Source organism: Chenopodium quinoa, unplaced genomic scaffold (genome assembly GCF_001683475.1).
Source record: "Chenopodium quinoa cultivar QQ74 unplaced genomic scaffold, ASM168347v1, whole genome shotgun sequence".
NCBI classification, from domain to species: Eukaryota; Viridiplantae; Streptophyta; class Magnoliopsida; order Caryophyllales; family Amaranthaceae; genus Chenopodium; species Chenopodium quinoa.
Window position 1 is genome coordinate 474,200 of NW_018744143.1, and position 13,617 is coordinate 487,816.

The following is a 13,617-nucleotide window of genomic DNA, read 5'->3' on the forward strand; positions in this document are numbered from 1 at the left end:
TCGTCCCAGCCGAGGACGAAAACCACTTCAACCTCTTTGGGAGGGAGGAGCGAGGTCCCGTCGGCTAGGCGTAAGGGAAAGGCCATGATGGTTCCCACTAGCTCACCCTTCCAAAGCTAGATTTTGGAAGAGCATGTGCCAATGGTGAAAATCCCGGCGCACATAACTTATGATGGTACTTCGGACCCGAAGGACCACATTGCCTCTTATGAGGGGCACATGTACCTTAACCCCAGGTCCGAAGCAACCTGGTGCAAATACTTCCCAACCACTCTCAAGGGTGTTGCACAAGCGTGGATCACTAAGGGAGTAAAGGAAGGCTCGATACCGGTTGGAAAGACCTTTTTAGCAAATTAAAAAGCAAGTTTTCTATGGCGAACCGCCGAGAGAAAACGACTGCAAAACTGATGGGTCTGCAGCAAGGGGAGGACGAGAGCCTCCGAGACTATCTGACTCGCTTCAGCAACGAGTCGTCCAGAATTACAAGTCTAGATCAAGGGCTAGCCGTTTTCGCATTGCGGAACGACCTGCAAGTTGGAAAGTTCCTTGACTTCATGGTCATGCATCCACCGCAGACCTTGGAGGAAGCTCTAGATGCTTCGGATAAATACATCCGGGACAAGAAATGGAACAAAACCAAATCCCAATCTCGATCCGGGACTGGGAAGGCAAAAGGACAGCAGTCCGACGGCTAGGGCCAGAGGAAAGGGAAGGTGAAAGCCTTAGAACCATCTTCGACTCCTAAGCCGAAGAAAAAAAAAACCCCATTCATAGGGAGATATGAATCGTACACTCCTCTCGCTCTTTCACGTGCTAAAATCTACAGCATAACTAAGGACGAGGGGAGGTACAAGAAGCCAAGGCCACTCCCATCGTGGCATCAGCAGAAAAACAAGGACTGATGGTGTGAATTCCACGAATCTCCTAGGCATCACACAGAGGATTGTATCTAGCTGAGGGATCAGATTAAGGATATGGTCTGAAAAGGTTACTTGAAAAGAAGAGAAAAGAGCCGAGAAAGATTCTCGGCAAGAACTGGATTTCCCCCGGAAAAAGGACAAGCCGAAAGGCAAAGACAATCCTGATATCCTTGTCATTTCCGGAGGAATATACTCTCGGAATGCATTAAAATGCCACTTGAGGGGCTTGACTCATCAAGTAAATCATGCTGACATCCGAGCACCCCAGTCTCCGGTGCCGAACATCATGTTCACACCCGAAGACAGCCGGGAGTGGGATACCCCCATGATGACCCGCTGGTAATTGTTACAGGAATCGCGAACCACAACTTTTGGCGAACTCTCGTCGACGGTGGAAGTGATGCGAATATTCTCTTTCGGGAGGCATTCGACCAGCTGAAGTTGGAAACCAAGCACCTGACTCCAGCACCCTACCCGGTATCTGGGTTCAATGGTTCTTCAACGTACCCTGATGGGAAAATTTCTCTTCCTGTCACCATCGGCAAAGGCCGAGCAGCTCGGAATATTATGGTCGTGGATGTTTCGTCTGTGTACTACGTGATTATCGGGAGACCCATAATTCACAAGATCCAAGGAATCCTCTTGACGTACCATCAGATGATGATATATGTCTCAGACAAGGGACACTCCGAAAGAATTCAGGACAGCCAAAAGGAGGCCCGAAGATGTAACTAACTCAAACCATCCAAAATTCGCCGCGACGACAAGGATGATGAGGAAGAAAGAGAAAAGGACCGATGCACAAATAAACCTAAAGGCTTAAGTGCTTCGGCCGAAGGCACCCTAACACAAGAAAAATCTTTGGGGAAAGAAAAAGCTGGTTCCTCATCTAAGCCGAAAAACTCAGAACACCAGCTGATATGTCGTGTTTTGTGTATATTATTTGGCTTATTTTTAGTTAGTTTTATTAGCTTAGTCGAGTGTTTTAGTCCATTTTGGTGTAATTTGGTTTAGTTTCGATGATTCGATGCTTTTATGGGTAGTTTCGTTGTTTTTGATGTATTTCAGGATTAACGGAGCTAATTGAGTGAAAATGAAGCAAAACGTTGATGAAATACTTGACAAATATGACACCTGTTCACTATTATGCTCATAACTTTTGGTATACAAATGATAATGGTGTGATTCAAATTGCATTAGAAAGTAGACTTGAAGACCTTTCCAACGATATATTACACGCCTCAAACGAAGCTCCGGATATGAAGTTATGACTGATTTAAGATGAATGATACGCGCAGCAGAGCAGGCACGTCCGTGCCCAGCATCAGGCACGTCCGTGCCTGGAAGACAGAAACTGCAGCAATTTTGCTACGCCTAGAGGCACGTCCGTTCCTAGCAAGGGGCACGTCCGTGCCTCCTGGGATCCTTGTGCGCCAAGACTTAGCCGGTTTTCTTATCTTTTTGGGCTTGGATATATATTCTTTAGCTTTGTTTTTCTTGAGGATTCATTAAGTTTATTTTATTTTTCAATTCCTATTATTAAGAACTAGTTCTCCATCTACTTTTCTAAGTTTTTGTAATTCAAGATTCAAGCCTTATACTTTCAATTTTATTCAAGATTTGGTATTTATTTTTCATCCTTTGTTATTTAATTATGTTTTCATTATTTATTATTGTTTTTGTTTCTTTAATCATGTGTGAGTAGATTCTTTAATTCAAGATCTAGTTTAGCCCTATTATTATTGATGCATGAATTAAATCTTTAAATTCTTTAATAACTTTAACAATTGAATTGCTAAATTGATTGTGATTATGCCAATGCTAGGTTAGACGTAACTATAGTATTGCGATTATTCCATTGTCTTTATCACAGCGAGAGTTGGGTATAAATGGATTTGAGTAAATCAATTTAGGGTTTGATTCTCAACACGAGAGTAGTTGGGTTTGATAATTGAGAAGTGAGAGTAATGTGTTTAATGTCTAATATGCATGATACCATGAGAATAGGATTGATTGTATGTTAGGGAAGCCATTGATACTCGAGAGAGATCCTTGGTATTTATTAGGGTTTATTTTTCCCCGTTCAATTGAAATCGTATGTTAAGGGTAGAATTACAATTGCATCGATAATAGTTGTGGTGAAGCTAGATCTTGGATGTTTTTAATTGCTTGATTTAATCATCTTAATTAGTTTATTTTCGGACTTTTCCTATATTTTAGACCCTTAGTTATCGATTATACTTGATTCTTGCTTAGTAAAGATTTGAGTCTAATTAATTGTTTCTGAACCTTAGTCTCTTGGGATCCGACCCTTACTTGCCAGTCTACATTAGTATTGGTCTGTTAGGTTATTTTTGATAGGTACACGACACGCCTACCAAATTTTGGCGTCGTTGCCGGGGACTAACGGTTTCATTAGATTATTTGTGATTCATTTTTGCTAGGCTTATTTTGTTGCTTCGGCTATTTTCTCTTGTGTTTTTTATACTCTTTCTCTAGTTTTCTTGTTGCATGCCCACACGAAGCTCAGGTTCGGAAGATCTAGTACCTTTTGATTCTGAAATCAAAGCAACCGCAAGAAGACGAGCAGGTAGAAGAAGAAGTAGAAATCAAACCAATAGAAACATGACGGACGCCACGAAATCCCTTTTGGAGTACGGTATTCCTGATACGACTACCGGACTTCTTTCTAGCATTGTCAGGCCACCTGTAACGGCTTAGCACTTCGAGCTTAAGCCACAATTCATTCAATTTATCTCCAATGATTCATTCGCAGGCTTACCGCATGATTGTCCAGTAAGTCATATTGATAGTTTTCTGGAGAAATGTGATACAATGAAAATGAATGGTGTAACAGATGATGCTATTAGACTACGCCTTTTCCCCTTCTCATTACGGGATAGGGAAAAGGAGTGGTTGAGAGATGAAGGCGCTGGCTCGTTCGATACGTGGGACAAGCTAGTGAAGGCCTTCTTAGTGAAGTTTTTGGGACACGAGAAGACTGCTAGGTTGAGGAATGAGCTATCCACTTTTAGACAGTCAGATGATGAGTCTCTCTATGAGGCTTGGAGAAGGTTTAAGAGGCTACAGAGACAATGCCCTCATCATGGCATTCCAGAGTGGATATTAATTCAAACCTTCTATAATGGCATGACTCATGAGTTCAGAATCTATATTGATCCTGCGTCAGGAGGCTCTCTCTTGACAAAGAACCCCACTGAAGCAAAGGAACTTATAGAGAAGATGGCAGCCAATGATAACTATCATCCAGGAGGCCGAAATACTGTGAAAAAGGGAGGTAAACTTGATGTTGATGCCTTAACTATGCTAACCAGTTCTGTGCAGGCACTAACAAGCAGGTTTAATAAGTTCCAAGCTGGAACCTCTACTAGCCCACAGGAGTTGTGTCAATTGTGTAATGTGCAGGGTCATATTGCACCAGATTGCCCATAGATTTTGCAGAATACAGGTGAGATGTCCATTGAACAAGCCAATGCTTTCTACTCCTCAAATCCCAAAAATCCTTATGATCCCTACTCAAATTCCTATAATGAAGGTTGGAAACACCATCCAAACTTATCATACAAGAACACCCAAGCACAGCAGAATCCATCACCACCACCCCAACCCAACAACTACAACCAACCACTACCCGGTTTCCAACAAAGACCATCCATGAACCAACAACCAATGCAACCACAACCCCAAAATTCTAGCCTTGAAGTGATGATAGAGAGCTTTATTACCACAACCAATATTGCTATCCAACAACAAGGTAACTCCATCCAACAGTTGCAAGCCCATAGTAAGCTCATGGAAAGCCAAATAAGCCAACTTTCACAACAGGTGAGTCGCCTATCAACTCTTCAAGATCAAGAAAAGGTTCAAAAAGAACAATTCAATGTTGTTTTCTTGAGAAGAAATGAAGCCTTTCCAAGGCAAATTGTTGAGAAGATGTGCAGTGAGGAGTCTAGAAAAGACGAAAAGGGCAAAGATGTTCAAAGCTCCAAATATGTGGCTCCACCGGCTTATGGGGAACCGATGCCTTTCCCGCAACGGTTTTCAAAAGCCGTGCTCGATAGACATTTTGGAAAATATTGTGAAGCCCTCAAGAAGGTACATGCTTCTACTCCCTTTTCTGATCTTTTAGTTCAAATGCCTCAATTTGCAAATTTTGTAAAGAATATCAAAGATCGACATGAGGATAAGGAAGTAGCACATAAGAAGGGCCCTACTCTCTTATATGATAACCTACCACCTAAGTTGCATGATCCCGGTAGTTTCACTATTCCTTGCACGATAAACGAGAAATTTTTCGATAGGGTTTTGTGCGATTTAGGTGCTAGTGTTAACTTAATGCCCTATTCATTATATGAGAGTTTAGGCTTGCCAGGACTTAAGCCTTCCCCTATTTCTCTTCAATTGGCTGATAGGACCTCTAGACTCCCTGAGGGTGTGGTTGAAGATGTATTAGTTAAGGTTGGTGAACTTGTTTTTCCTGTTGATTTTGTTGTTATGGACATGAAAGAAGACCATAAGATCCCGATTATATTTGGTCGTCCATTCCTTGCCACAAGTCAAGCTTTAATAGATGTTCCTAAAGGACAAGTAACCATTAGGGCCCAGGATAAACAAGTCATGTTCAAGCTCTTTGATGAACATAATTCTATATTTGATGGTGGTACTTGCTTAAGAATCGATGCTACTAACCCTTTGTTTGATAAGTATGTATTTGATAGAAATTTCGTGAGAAGCAAGGACAAAAGTCCACCCGATGATGTGCTTGGCCACATGAAGGTGAGTTCGGATATAAGGCAGGTAAACAATAAAATGAAGGAGTCACTTGGAGGCAATCATTCCCATGGGCAACATTGCGGAATTCCCCCTTCGTGTGGTGATCCCGGTTGAGCCAACAAGGGAGGTCGAGCTATAGACCTTTTAAACAAGCGCCAAATGGGAGGCAACCCATTCTCGAGTTCTTACTCTTATTTCGTTAATTTTTCTTCTTTAATTTCATTATTTTTCTTGATTTTTTTTGGTTTTGATTCTTATAACTAGTTTTTGATTTTTCTGTGGTTTTTATATAGGTGAAAAGTAAGCAAAAAGAAGAAGAAACAAGGAAGAAATGCGCAAAGAAGAAGGAAAAAGGAAAAAATCACAATTCTGCAGAGGCACGACCGTGCCCCTGAGGAGGCACGTCCGTGCCTCGAAGGCAGAAACTTTGGGGACTATTTTTCTAGAGAGGCACATCTGTGCCTCCCTATAGGCACGTCCGTGCCTCAGCTCGTAAAAAAAAAAATTAAAAAAAACTGCAGAGGCACTTTCAAGGCGGTCCTAGCACCGACCCGAGGTATGGCTTTCCCCCCACCCCTCCTGGTCAGTAGGTTGTTTCCCCTTCCCCTTGTTCATTTACCACTGTTATATGCATACATTGAGGACAATGTATGATTTAGCTTGGGGGAGGATATGCTTTTCACCTTGTATATATTAGATTTATTTCAGTTTTTGGGTAGTTTATTTCTTTCTAGTGTCGAATAATATGTCATTGCATGACTATGCTTCTATGATTATAATCACATATGTGTGCTTTTTGAAAAAAAAAAAAGAGTTTTCGAAAACCCATTCATTGATGTGCTTGGAATTGAGCTAGGTAGTGGCCAGGATGGTCTCCCCGCTCTACTTATGAGAATAGTTTGTGTACCCGGTGAGAGTCTTGAGCCTTATATGACTGATTTCACTCTACCTCAGTCATGTTTCTTCTTGTGTGATTAGATTGTCCTTCATATAATCGAATTCTTGGTCTTGCTTTTTGACTATTTGAGACTTTATGATGCATGTCACGAAAGGATGATTGAAATTTCCTTTTAGAAATTAGAGCCTCCACATTTTAGGCCTTCATGTTTTTTCTTTTTGTTTTTATTTAGGTTTATTTTAAAGGTGTTTTACATTTGTTAAGCCCTATGAGTGTGAATGATGTTGGAAAAAAACAACAAAAAAAAATGAAAAAAAGGGAAAAAAAAAAGAAAGAAAACAAAGAGAAAAGAAGGGAGATTATGAGAAAGAAAAGGAAGAAAGAAAAAAAAAGAAGAAAAGAAATATGGTCTCAAAGGCCTTTGAAAAAAATAGAGAAGTCTTCCATTTTATTTTATTTTTTTTAATCCCTTCCTCTTTGTGTGAAGAAAAAAAAAGAAGGAAAGAATAAAGGGCTATGTTTATAATTGTATGGAGTTGGAGGAAATAAGGTTGGCTTGAACCCGACATTTGAATATGTAGTGGGATTAGGATTTGTTTTATTTTGAGCACCACATTCCCAAATTACGTCGTCCAACCCTTATTTACCGAGCTTACCTAATATGGATTTCATGATTTTCGTGTTTGCATCAATCACTAAAAGTGGAGAAAGTCACATTGCAAGCCTAAAGAGGCCGGTTGTGTGAAGTTGATATGCATGCTATGCTTAGGTTGAGTGGCTTCATTTTTCACCCCGAAAACACATGAGCGTTATTGTTTTTATTTCTCACAACTAAAGTGAGAACTATTCATGTTTGTGTGAGTAGGTATGGGGAGATGTGTGGTAAGATTGGTTGTCAAGTCCAAGTATATGAGATGAATGGTGGTTTTTGTGCAAGTTGACTCTTGATTTCGTTTTTATCGTGGTTTTGAACTTGATGGCACATTGTGATTGTTTGAGGATTTGTCATTCTCCTCCTTTGTGATTCATGGTTAAATGCTTGAGGACAAGCATTAGTTTACCTTGGGGGAGTTTGATATGTCGTGTTTTGTGTATATTATTTGGCTTATTTTTAGTTAGTTTTATTAGCTTAGTCGAGTGTTTTAGTCCATTTTGGTGTAATTTGGTTTAGTTTCGATGATTCGATGCTTTTATGGGTAATTTCGTTGTTTTTGATGTATTTCAGGATTAACGGAGCTAATTGAGTAAAAATGAAGCAAAACGTTGATGAAATACTTGACAAATATGACACCTGTTCACTATTATGCACATAACTTTTGGTATAAAAATGATAATGGTGTGATTAAAATTGCATTGGAAAGTAGACTTAAAGACCTTTCCAACGATATATTACACGCCTCAAACGGAGCTCCGGATATGAAGTTATGACTGATTTAAGATGAGTGATACGCGCAGCAGAGCAGGTACGTCCGTGCCTGGAAGACAGAAACTGCAGCAATTTTGCTACGCCTAGAGGCACGTCCGTGCCTAGCAAGGGGCACGTCCGTGCCTCCTGGGATCCTTGTGCGCCAAGTTTTAGCCGGTTTTCTTATCTTTTTGGGCTTGGATATATATTCTTTAGCTTTGTTTTTCTTGAGGATTCATTAAGTTTATTTTATTTTTCAATTCCTATTATTAAGAACTAGTTCTCCATCTACTTTTCTAAGTTTTTGTAATTCAAGATTCAAGCCTTCTACTTTCAATTTTATTCAAGATTTGGTATTTATTTTTCATCCTTTGTTATTTAATTATGTTTTCATTATTTATTATTGTTTTTGTTTCTTTAATCATGTGTGAGTAGATTCTTTAATTCAAGATCTAGTGTAGCCCTATTATTATTAATGCATGAATTAAATCTTTAAATTCTTTAATAACTTTAACAATTGAATTGCTAAATTGATTGTGATTATGCCAATGCTAGGTTAGACGTAACTATAGTATTGCGATTATTCCATTGTCTTTATCACAACGAGAGTTGGGTATAAATGGATTTAAGTAAATCAATTTAGGGTTTGATTCTCAACACGAGAGTAGTTGGGTTTGATAATTGAGAAGTGAGAGTAATGTGTTTAATGTTTCTAATATGCATGATACCATGAGAATAGGATTGATTGTATGTTAGGGAAGCCATTGATACTCGAGAGAGATCCTTGGTATTTATTAAGGTTTATTTTTCCCCGTTCAATTGAAATCGTATGTTAAGGGTAGAATTACAATTTCATAGATAATAGTTGTGGTGAAGCTAGATCTTGGATGTTTTTAATTGCTTGATTTAATCATCTTAATTAGTTTATTTTCGGACTTTTCCTATATTTTAGACCCTTAGTTATCGATTATACTTTATTCTTGCTTAGTAAAGATTTGAGTCTAATTAATTGTTCCTGAACCTTAGTCTCTTAGGATCCGACCCTTACTTGCCAGTCTACATTAGTATTGGTCTGTTAGGTTATTTTTGATAGGTACGCGACACGCCTACCACCAGCCGAAGTTTGGGAAGCCTGCTGATATCGACAGTAGGCCAGATTGTGAAGAGTCTAGTGCCAAAGCTATGGAACTATACCATTAGACCGAATCGATAGAGTTGACCGAAGGGGATATTGAAAAATGTGTCAATATCGGGCTTGGACTTGATCCGAGCATCCGCGTTGAACTTATCCAACTTCTTTGGGACAACAAAGATGTGTTCGCTTTCTCGGCAGCAGACATGCCTGGGATTGACCCGAACCTCATCTCTTACAAGCTTAATGTTGACCCTACATGTCGACCAATTAAGCAAAAGAAGCGTAATTACTCCGCAAATAAGAATCAAGACATCGCAGTCGAGGTAAAAAAACTCCTAGATGCAGGTTTCATTGAACCTTGTCAATATCCGGAATGGTGGGCCAATGTGGTGATGGTTTAGAAGGCAAATGGCACCTGGAGAATGTGCGTTGACTTCAGGGACCTAAATAGGGCCTGTCCGAAGGACTTTTATCCCTTGCCGAGGATCGATCAGTTAGTCGACTCGACAAGGGCATGCCCTGCTTAGTTTCATGGACGCATTCTCGGGGTATCATCAGATCTTCATGCATTTTGATGACCGAGGAAAAACGGCCTTCGTTATAAGCGCCGGGGTATATATTTATAAAATGATGCCCTTCGAATTGAAAAATGCAGGGGCAACATATCAAAGGCTGGTCGATCAGGTCTTCGCCGAGCAAAAAGGCTGTAACATGGAAGGTAAGTTCCTTAGCTTCATGGTAAGCAAAAGGGGGATTGATGCCAATCCCGCCAAAGTGCAGGCAGCGCTCGATCTTCCCGAGCCAAGAACAAAGAGGGACGTTCAGCGCCTCACTGGGAGAATGGCGGCCCTGTCCAGGTTCATCTCCAGAGCTTCGGACAAGGGGTTACCCTTCTTCAAAGCGCTGAAACTCCCAAAATCTAAAGAGCTCATCTGGGAAGACGAGCAAAAAGAAGCCTTTAAGCAACTCCGTGAGCATCTGGCTCATCTCCCGATGCTGGCGCGCCTAGCTGAAGGAGAAACCTTGTACTTATATGTGGCAGTTAGCCCGGCCACTATAAGCGCGGTTTTGCTAAGGGAAGAAGAAAAAATTTAGCAGCCGATCTACTTCATCAGTCACACTCTGACGGATGCCAAGACTCGTTACCCCCTACTTGAAAAAGTTGCTTATGCAGTACTGGTAGAAGCTCGGAAGCTGAGGCCCTATTTTGATTGCTATCAAATAGTGGTCTTGACTGATCAGCCGCTGGAAAAAGTCCTCGGCAAAGTTGAAAAATCTGGCAGGCTAGCAAAGTGGGCCTTCGAGCTCACTGAGTTCAGTATCAGCTACCAGTCGAGAGCAGTCATCAGGGCTCAAGCCTTGGCGGACTTCCTGGCGAGTGTTCTTATCAAGAAACACTAGACGAGGAAAAGAAAGTTTGGACTTTTTCACGGATGGATCCTCCACTGTAAATGGTTCAGGGGCAGGGGTAGTCATAACCTCGCACGAAGGCAAATCCTTTGAATATGCACTGAAATTTTCATTCAAAGCTTCAAATAATGAAGCCGAATATGAAGCAGCAATTGCTCGCTTAGAGCTGTGCATAGCATTGGAAGTCGAGCATGTCTATTTAAAGACAGACTCTCAGCTCGTCGCAAATCAGATCCGAGGTGAATATGAGGCCAAAAAGCCCTCAATGATAGCTTACCTCGCAAAGATCAAAACAGTTATTGCGAAGCTAAGAACTCTTGAAATCGTACTAGTCCCAAGGGGTCAGAACGCACAAGCCGACGCACTGTCCAAACTTGTAAGTTCAACTTTAACTGAGCTGAACCGATCTGTATATGTGGAGGTGCGCCAAGAAAGAAGTGTGGACGAAGCGCTTGAGATTTACTTTGTCACACACGAGCCAAGCTAGATGGACCCCATCCTAGCTTACAAACTCCGGGGAGAAATTCCCGAAGATCGGAACTTAGCCTCCAAACTGAAGAGAATCAGCTCAAGGTTCATCATCTTCAGAGGAGAGCTGCTGAAAAAATCCTTCTCAGCCCCACTACTGAAATGTGTGGGACCAACAGATGCTGACTACATCCTTCGAGAGATCCACCTCGGCATCTGTGGAAATCACATCAGGGGTAAGACTTTAGCCCACAAGACATTAAGAGCTGGATATTATTGGCCAACCATGATCCTAGACGCTAAGGAGTTGATCAGAAAATGCGAAAAATGTCAAAAATTCGCACCAGTCATTCATTAGCCAGCCCGAGATCTTCAGCCGATCTTGAACCCGCTTCTATTTGCTCAATGGGGGCTGGATATTTTGAGGCCATTTCCCGATGCTCCAAATCAAATAAGATGGATGATAGTCGACATTGACTATTTCAGCAAATGGATCGAGGCCGAATCAACCTCGAACATCACATAGCAAACTGTCAAGAAGTTCATCTGGCAGAATATTATCACTCGCTTTGGAATTCCGAAGGTCTTTGTCTTCGATCATGGGAGGCAATTTAATAATTTGCCGCTAAGGAGGTATACTAGTCAGTTCGGCATCAAGTTGGCATATTCTGCTGTGTGTCATTCGCAGAGTAATGATCAAGCCGAAGCCGCAAATAAGCATATTCTCAACGCTCTTAAGAAGAGAGTTGAAGATCAAAAGTCTAAGTGGATAGAGGAACTTCCAGGAACCCTCTGGTCACTTCGGACAACTGAAAATAAGGCAACGGGACATTCACCTTTTGAGTTGGTGTATGGATCCGAAGTCGTTCTTCTAGTTGAAATCGACACAGAAAGTTTGCGGGTAAATCTCTTCTCGGCCGAAGAAAACGAGCAACTCATGAAAGAATCCCTTAACTTTCTAGACGAGGTGGGAGATTCGGCCCAAGACAGAATGGCTGCATATAAGCAAAGAATCAGCAAATTTTACAACCAAAGAGTCCACGCAAGACTTCTCAAAAATGGGGATCTTATCCTTCGGAATGTTACAGCTGTGCAAAAAGGCCGCATTCATGGAAATTCTCAGCCACTTGGGAGGGACCCTATGAAATTTATGATGAACTTCAGCCAGGAACATACCTACTTCGACAGTTGGATGGAACTGAGCTGAAAAACCACTGGAATGCAAATGTACTTAAGAAATATAATGTGTAAAGCCCACCGGGGAAGAACAATCTATGTAAGTGCATATTTTTTATTAATGAAAGGCCTTTAAGCCACCCTTTCTTTAAATTTAGCAAGTTTCTATTTTTCTATCTTCGATGTTTTTTGAAAAAATTCAAGGTTTTCCTTCGGCTCTGTCCGAAGTATTGCTCACCAGAAGCATTGTACTTCGGCAAGCCGTCAAACCTGCCGAGACGAGGATAAATGATTTCACCCCCGAAGTATGGCCCCCCCGCGGAACTGTACTTCGGATGAATCAGTTCCTTCGGGGAAAGAGGCCGTGGACGAATTTGAAACATTGCCTAATAATAGGAACAATGATTGCACCCCCGAAGTATCGCCCACCAGCGGCAATGTACTTCAGATGAATCAGTTCCCTGGTATTGTGTTTTGGATAGTCATTCCCTCGAATGAATTATAAGGATTAGGAGAATATTGTTCTCAGAGTCTAAGACTTCAGAACAACGAAATTAGATCCTTCAAAAAAAAGTAGATGAGAAAAGATAAAGAGCAAAAACTTCAAAATCTGAATCATTACAAAACATTTGCCAAGGCAAAGCTTCGGTTGTACCCAAAAAAAAAAAGTACAATGTGAGCCGAAGCTCAGTACTTAGGAAAATTTTGCAAAAAGTAAGAAGAAAAGGTAAGAAAAAGAGCAAGGCATAGGAAATGAAAGCAAAGCAGTAATAATTCAAATGTGCTCGGATCTTCGAGACACGTTCAAGTTAAAAGTTCTAGACCAAATACAGAGAAAAAAATCTAAATCGGCAGCCGCCCACAAGCGAAAAACACAGCTGCTGAACTTAGTACAACTACTCAAAGAAAAAAATAAATAAGGGTTTGTACAAGGCAAGGTGAAGCAAAAATCAAGGCAAACGCAGATGCGGCAGAAATAGCAGTTAAGCACAAGTGGATTTACATGACTCTGAAGACGACTGCCCGAATACCTATGCTTCAGCATCAGCAGAATCAGGCTAAGCAGTTGGGCCCTTGGAACTTCCAGCACCGGCTGAAGAGGAAGCAGGATGAGGTTCTTTCTTTTTGGCTTTTTCAGCTTCCCTCTCAGCCTGAGTCTCAGCTTCAGCCTAACGAGTGAGGAAAACAACCTCAGCATCGTGGGCTATGTGCAGATTCGGGTGGCTGGGATCCATCGACCACTCTTCAATTACATCCCAGTTGATGCTCGGATGAGCATGAAAAGCCAGGCGCCAAGCAACCTTAAAGCCATTGTCAAAACCCTCGTCATATTGATCTTGGGTATAGATTCTGACTTGCAGCAGCTTCTGGGCAACCTCAAGATCAGCTTGAGCCCTAGCAGCCTCATCAG